This window comes from Elaeis guineensis, chromosome 5, assembly GCF_000442705.2.
Source record: "Elaeis guineensis isolate ETL-2024a chromosome 5, EG11, whole genome shotgun sequence".
NCBI lineage: Eukaryota > Viridiplantae > Streptophyta > Magnoliopsida > Arecales > Arecaceae > Elaeis > Elaeis guineensis.
Genome location: NC_025997.2, coordinates 93600307 through 93606281, shown reverse-complemented (window position 1 = coordinate 93606281; position 5975 = coordinate 93600307). Strand labels below are relative to the sequence as shown.

Here is a 5975-nt window from a genome sequence, read left to right as displayed (position 1 = left end):
CTCCATCACACCCAAGAGATCTCATCTAAGGTATTGAAATTAAATCAAGAATTGAAAAGGTGTGGAGATAAGGTTGCATTGCAAAAAAGAAATCTCTTCTCACCATAAGCGCACATCCCACCTCCAATTTTTTTGTCACACAAAAAAATGCTTGCACACCCCAATCAAAGAGATTTTTACTCTATTTTGAATCAAATTTAAATAAAAAAAATAGATAAAAAAGACTTCCAGGTAAGGCAGGGCACCAACTATTGGCACCCCTCTCCTTTCACGCGCGTGAAGTAAGAAGGATGAGAAAAAATAATACTCCACTTCTTTTTTTGGTGTAATTTTTGGAGAGAGTCTCAGAAAACTTAGACACTCTGAGTCATGGTTTATCTGATTCAAATAGAGCCTCAATCGGATTTAAATCGAATCCGAAACGAGCCAAATTCGAAAAAGCTATCAAGTCTGATCCAATCAGGCTTGAAATCTAAATCTGAGTTAGATAATTGAACCCTATTAATATTAAATTAAATTAAATTAAATTAAATTAAATCTAATTTAAACTAATTAAGACTTAATTTATAATTTAATCAGTCTCAAAAAAATTACAACACTTGCTATTAAGTCCCTACGCTAATAATTAGCAACTGCCAAAACTGTAACGTTTACAAATCAGTAGTTTCTAATATTCAAACAATTAATCCGATTGATAATTAAAATATGATCCAAGCCATTGATCAAGTCATGCTCTTTTTGTGTGTGACCCCTCAAATTTTATTCTGTCTGGTAGTAAGACATACCGTGATCTCCATCATAGTATCATCGAAACTCTTTTCGATAGGCTGAAATGATTCCAACTCACCTCAACAAAGATCGTTGATCCGAAAATGATCTTAGTGAGTTCTCACGATCTACTAGTAACGTCTAGCAATATATAGTGGCAACCCAGTAGAACAGAAAAGTGAATCCCTAGGTACAGTTATCGTATGATACAATCTCTCTATTGAGAGTCCCGACTTGATGGAGGTCATAGAGAACTCATTAAATCTCATCGTTAGTCATATGCTAGATTGACTCGACTTAAGTTCATTTGTAAATCCTGTGAAAACTCTTTTTCAGTATTCACACTTACTTTGATCAGAGATTTTCTGAACTCAGTCTTACGAATCGCATAGGACTTCTCCTTTTCTACTAAGATCGATAAATTCCATTTATGTGCATCCTACTCCAAACGGCGAATCTGAACCTATATAGTTAACATACACAGCAAGGACCCATATGACTAGGGATCAAAAAAATGTACAATCAAACTATATAGCCTCGCTGTGAATAGCCAACATACCGCAGGTCAAAAAATCAGTCACACCACTGCAGCATCGAGAAAATTACTGATAAGTGAGTAGACATCCAAGTAGTTTCTCGTATTGGTCATGCTCAGTGCAAGTTATTCTTTAACAACCACCTATGGTAGTATCTCTACACCGTAGACTCAAGACTCATCTATCCTAAAGGGAGGTGATCCGTGTACCAATCTCGAATGGATTGATCACTGCCCTCCATGACAATCTTTCGATCGGAAGTATTTAGAAATTAACTACTAATGATGTATGTCTCAAATTTTCAACACCTTGAGAATATATAAAATCATCTTTATTAAATTTTAGGACAAATCATGGACACATAAATATGATTGGTTATTAAAACTGCCTAATAAATACAAAATTATGTCTTAGAGAAAAGTATGTGTCAGGTAAGATTGGCTTTTAGGGCATACATCCAACAAGGCCAGACGTGCTCAATATTAGGAGTACTCCTCGAACACAATAGAGAGCATAGTTCGAGGTGTTGGAGCTGAGCCTTCATCTGATGTCACTGTTGAGGGTTCTAGCATAGTAAGCATGAAGTCTCGGATTGCAGATGAAGGGACAAGAGGCCAGCTTATTCAGCCACCTCTATCTTTTATAGTGGATATTTATGAGGTCAAGGAGGAAGGTGAAGGAGTGGAGATCGCTGCGACTATCGGGGCTATTGAAACGACTGAGGATCCTTCCCGATGGATGGAAAGGGGATCATCCTTTTTCCCCCAATGAGCCTTCTCTTCCTGCTCCTCTTAGGTAAGTGCATCCTCCTCCAACCTCTAGTCAAACAGGTGGAGAGGAGGAGATGGTGATCTTTGAGTATCATCGATCCCAGAGGGTGATCACGGGTTCGATTCCTCTTCAAGAAGAATTCCTTGTCAAAATGACTAATAAGGAGGTAACTCTGAGTGCATATCATCGCGCCGTGATGATAGGTTTTACCACTTTTATTTGAAGCTTGCTCCTTGTGCCTTTGGACTGATGGATTGGTCAACCATTCAGGCAAGCTTCGAGGTCCAAGCTTTAGAGGCTGGATTGGTGGCTATGTTTACTCAAGTGAGAGCAACCAAAAGATGGGCGTTAGAGGCCGAGTATTAGGAAGAGATCGTTAGGCATGACCAAGCTTTGGTGGAGATGGAGAGGAGCACCATTGAAGAGGCCCACGAGAACCTCTAAAGATAGCTCAATAATTCTATCATCCAAAATGAGAACTTTAAGAGGGTCTTGGAGGCCACTCAACAGGAGATTGAAAAACTAAGAATGGATGGCTCTCGATTGTCGAAGGTGCTTCATCCTATCTCCCTTGAGCGAGGGATCTAGGTTGAGGCTTCGATTGATGAGACTTCTGAGGCTTCTTCAGCTACTTATATTCAGAGCTTCCAGGACTGCAAGGCATGCCTACAGAAGATGGTTTCGAAGTTGGTTCCGAAGTGCCTTCTCCCTGGGACTGGTGATTGATTTATGTCACAAATTGACATAAAAAGTATCAATTAATATCTAAATTATCTAACTTTATTAAGAAATTGATACTTGTTATTATATTTTGCAGAAGAAGAGATCATCAATAGAAAGAACAAGGAAAGAGGATTCCAACGGCGCAAATTTTATGCAAAACGGAATTAAATTGACCCAGGAATTGAAGAATGAAGAAAGAAGACTCAATTGGGTCAAACCCGAGTCAAATCAGATCAAAATTGGTCAAAAATCAACTGATTTGGTGATCTGGTTAGCCGCCTGGTCCACAGCAACAGGCGCATGGACCATGGACCCATCGGCGCACCATAAACCCCCTAAAACCTCTTAGTCCCACATCGGAAGTTTTGAAAACCTTATAACCCCCAAATGCCTATAAAAAGCCCCCAAAGGCCCTTGTTTTATGTATTCTTCCTTCCGATCAAGCTTGTAACCCTAGATAGTGGGTTTTTTTAGCTCTCTTTTCAAGCCTCGAGCTTTGAGATTTTTGTAATAAATTTTTTTTTATATATAAAATCTTCTTTTTATGCAATTTCATCTCTTTACATTATGCAATTTATTTTTCTTGCAATTAGGATAGTTTAATTTATGCAATTTAATTTTATGCAATTAGGTTAGTTTAAATTATGCAGTTTAAATTTATGCAATTAGGATAGTTTAATTTATGAAATTAGGGTAGTTTATTTTTCTGTATTTAAATTTTGTAAGTAGATTTAGATCATGTCTAGCTAAGCATCCCTTCTAGGGTTTGCGATGAAGCTTGATCATGAGTAGGGATTTTACATAGGGTTCTTTCTTTTTCTTAGGGTTTCTTTTTCTTCCTCTTTTGCCAAGAATTTTTGATGAACTACAGTTGGGTCAGAGTCCCTTCATAGTTCATGCTTGATTCAGTGCATAGGAGGAGAAAACCCTAAGGGATCCTAGTTACTACTCCCCTGTAAAGAATCTTGATAGGTTATCGTTGGGCCTTAGTCCCTTCATAATCTATGCTTGGGAAAGACAAGAGGAGTAGTCGTTAGGATCAATAAGAAAAATTTTAGGTAGAATTCCCTAATCTAGATCTAGTGGATTCAAAAACCCTAGATCCTTAGTCTTATTGTCTTTAGCAAACAACTTTCGACTTTCGATTTTTGTTAAAGCTCACTTGAGCATAGATTTGAAAATCATTTTTAAAACCAAATCTCTGTGGGATCGACCCGTACTCGCTGGTCGTGCTACCCTGCACACCGTGCGCTTGCGATTTTATTTACAAATTTTAAGATTTGAACATCAAGTTTTTGGCGCCGTTGCCGGAGATTTGGCGTTTTAAATTATTTTCAAATATTTGTTCTTCGTGCGTTATAACTCTCTTTTTTTTTCTTTAGGTTTCTATATTTAGTTGGTAATTGCTGGAAAACTCAGGTACGCTTCTAATTTCTCTTTTATTATTTTTAGTTAATTACTTTTGCTTTTAGACCTAATCATTTGAATTTACTTAATCACAAAAAAAAAAAAATATAAAACAAAACAAAAGACATTTCATAATCGTGAAGTAAAATATCAAAATAAAAAAAAAATTCTAAATTAAAATCTTTTACATTCTTGGTCATCTTGTTTATTTGTATTTGCATTTTCATAATTAATCTAAGGGCATCAACCCATTAACAAGATAAGGTGGGGATTTCATTACCCTTCCTTAGCCCAAAAACCATCTCCATCATATTGCATTACCTAGACTTTTAATCTTAAAATCAATTAGACGTCAACCTTAAGGAATTCGAGCTCAATAGGACAAGGAACCCTAAGAGTTCTACCAAGTTTGAGTTGTTTGATTAGTTGGTGTCTAGGCAAGTCCCTGAGGGTGGTTTGTTAAATTGGTTCAGTTGCTAGCCTGGCCAACTCGTTTGGTGTCTAGAAAGGCAACGATGAGTGAACCTCCCACCTCTTATACTTACCTGGCTAACTAGTTGATCAATCTCCACTTGGAAGGTTTGAAGGGTCATCTTGGAACAGTTAGGAGCTGTCCAGATTTAGGTTAACCCTAGGATAGATTGAGTTTAATTTATTGATTCACTTGTTTGAAAAAAAAAAAAAAAAAAATTAAAATTTAAATTAATTTGGTTACTTTTCTTTAGATTTAGGACTCCTTAGGATCTTCTCTTTAAAACTTTTTCTCTTTTCTTTCTTTTCCTTATACATAAAAATTTTATTAAAAAAAAAAATTATATAAACATCGAGAACCGTACACCTCGTGTGTGGAGAAGAGTGTCGGGTCGTCTAGTTAGGATTGAGTCAATTCCTGTTGTTCCAATGGCTGAACCAATCCAACCCATGACCCTTAAGGATTTGTGTTATCCAGTTGGCTCCATCCAACCATCTTGTATCAGGTTGCCACAACCCACAGCTAACAATTTTGAAATCAAACCTCAAATCATAAATATGCTTCCAAAATTCACAGGATTAGAGGATGCTTATATATTTATTAGAGAATTTGAGGAGGTATGTGCAACCATGAAACTGCAATTAACAGAGGATGAGGTCAAACTTAGATTAATCAACTTTGCCCTTAAGGACAATGCTAAGAAGTGGCTTTATAGTCTGCCAAACTATTCTGTCACTACCTGGGAGGGCTTTGTGAGAACATTTTTAAAAAAATATTTCCCCCATCATAAAACAGCTAGGATTAGGAATGAAATAAATCAATTTTACCAACTAGCTGGTGAATCATTTTGGAAGTACTTTGATCGTTTCAAGAATCTTTTGACCCAATGCCCACACCATGGAATAGAAACTTGGAGACTATGCCAGATCATCTATGAGGGGTTAGATTCAAACTCAAGAACCATGCTAGAGTCCATGTGCCAAGGCCAATTTATGGACAAAGAAACTACTGAAGCTTGGCAATTCTTAGAAGACCTAGCCGAGAAAAATTTACAGTGGGAAACAACTAGGGAACCTGATAAAGCTATACCTTCAAGAGGAGGAATGCATCAAATTCAACCAACCCTAGCATCAGAGGCCAAGATTGCAACCTTAACACGTAGATTGGAAGCCTTAGAATTACAGAGACCAGCCAATGTAAATCAAATATCTGCACCCATGTGTAAAGGGTGCAATGCACCAGACCATGTCTTAGAAGAATGTTCCTACTCGAATGAGTGTGCACAGGTGAATGCCACC

The 5975-nt window shown here is 37.2% G+C and overlaps 1 non-coding gene across 1 annotated transcript; it reads right to left on the bottom strand.

Annotated features, from left to right (window-relative positions):
* Positions 1 to 5474: 5474 nt before the first annotated feature.
* LOC140858262 (small nucleolar RNA R71) lies at positions 5475 to 5581 on the bottom strand. Its single transcript, XR_012141829.1, has one exon. It is a non-coding gene; the product is annotated as a small nucleolar RNA R71 (small nucleolar RNA).
* Positions 5582 to 5975: the final 394 nt, after the last annotated feature.